Genomic DNA, 2,253 nt, shown 5'->3' with positions numbered 1-2,253 from the left:
TTTCAGACAGACAGGTAATAATAAGGCTTTTATGATGTGGCGGAAGAGACTGGAGGCTTGTTGCCAGGGTTGCGCCAGATGTTACTGCTGTGTCTTGGCTTGCAGTTAAAGTTGTAACATCTTAGCTTTTATTTCTCCATCATTTAGAACACCCTGTGATAACTAAGCGTCTTTACATCTTCATGGGTCCAGGGTTGTCAACTCAATCTATAAGTTAACTTAATGGGAATCGGTGACACCTTTTATTGCAGTGAGAGTGAGCAGACTCCTTGCTGATCTCTGAGCAGTCTGGGGTACATAACTGCACTGTAACTCTAGAGCTTCATTGTCATGCTCCATATCACCTCACTGACCCCCCGGCCCAATTATACAGCTGACCCGGGTTTGATGACATAACCTCTCCGGATCGGGGTGCGATCACCTCGTGGGGTACCTTACTGCCTGTCAGGACATGTCAGCTCACCATGTTAAGCAGACACTTCCCAGAGCTGCTCCCAATGGACGGAGCAGCAATAAGGGCCTGCAGACATAACATATAGATCTTTTTTTTACCGGTGTATATATAGATTTCTCTTATTTTTTCTTTCCTCAGTTTTAGCTTTCAGTCGAATAATGCAGTAGTCCCAAAATGATTTGTATTTTGATGATGGCAATTTTCTCTTATCTGTTTCGTTGAAGAATGTTGGAAGAATGTAAATAACATTAAACCCCACTGACTTTCATTGTATGGACATGTTTTTGTGTGTGTGTGTATATATATATATATATTGTCAGCAGTACACTGTATGGGTCAAAATTGTTGATTTTTCTTTTAAAAATCATTAGGATATTAAGTAAAGATCATGTTCCATGAAGTTATTTTGTAAATTTTCTACCATAACTGTATCAAAACCTAATTTTTGATTAGTAATATGCATTGCTAAGAACTTAATTTGGACAGTTTTAAAGGCAATTTTCTGAATATTTTGATTTTGCACCCTCAGATTCCAGATTTTCAAATAGTTGTGACTTGGCCAAATATTGTCCTATCCTAAAAACGTCAATGGAAAGCTCATTTATTGAGCTTTCATACGATGTATAAATCTCAGTTAAAAAATGTACCCTTATGGCTGGTTTTGTGGTCCAGGGTCACAATTATGATTTACCATTTAATTGTTCTTTTCATTGAAGAATGTTTCGGTCAATACAGTGAACGTAAATGTTGTACAGAACAATGCACCAATTTTTTTTTTTCATGTACAGACATTTTTGTCCAGTCTGTGTTTTTGTGCATCCAGGGCCCTTTGAAATCTGTTTTATGTTTTCCCAAATTCCGTTTTATTTTTTTTCCCAAATCTTGTTTTTTCAGTCATAATTTAAAAAAAAACTAATTTCTAGACTCTGTTTTAATGGTTCAATTAAAAAATGTTAATTAAAAAACATGTCTAAATAAATGAAATCATAAAACTTATAGATTTATAATTGTGTATATAGAAATTAATAGCAATTTATTAAAAGTTTAACAAAAATTAAATGTTAAGGCACTAAGAAATATTTTTTTTTCTCATATTCAGTTTTATTTTTTACCAAATTTTGTGTTTTCCATTAGTTGTCTGGATTCAATTTTAATAGTTTCATTATTATTTTTTTAATTATCTGATTTTATAAAAAATTAATTTAGTTAAATTTTTTGGGTCACCATTCAAGTCAATCCAGTCAAGATTTCTGAAGTGGCCTATATGGTTTTCAAAACATCAGTAGTAATTAGATCATAAAAATTCAGCTTGTCATATGTTAATATCATAATAGGGTAGAAAATTTATCTATTTCCAACATAAATGTGACCCTGGACCACAAAACCAGTCTGCTGCTTATGACTGTTTTGTGGTCCAGGGTCACAAATGCTAAACATTATTATGCATGACAAACCATTTTTGTAGCATTTTTTAATAATAAGGACAAACTCACACTTGTTTCTTAAAATAAGATTTTTTAATATTACTTATTATCATAAAGATATATTTACACACTTTACAGAAATAGAAAATAAAAACACAAAGCTACGCATGAAAGGAAAAAAATAAAATAAGTACTCCAAGAGCTAAAGCTTATCTTTTATAAATTAGAAACCAAAAGTTCAAATATGTACACAGTATTTCAACCATTTCTGATACACTTGTTTAATTCATTTATTTATTCATTTGTTTTTGCCCAGTTCAACATCAAAACAGAGACAGGGACTGTACATTTGGCCAGGTGAGTTTGATGAGCACA

Source organism: Labeo rohita, chromosome 14 (genome assembly GCF_022985175.1).
Source record: "Labeo rohita strain BAU-BD-2019 chromosome 14, IGBB_LRoh.1.0, whole genome shotgun sequence".
Taxonomy (NCBI): Eukaryota; Metazoa; Chordata; class Actinopteri; order Cypriniformes; family Cyprinidae; genus Labeo; species Labeo rohita.
This window is presented reverse-complemented; position numbering follows the sequence as displayed.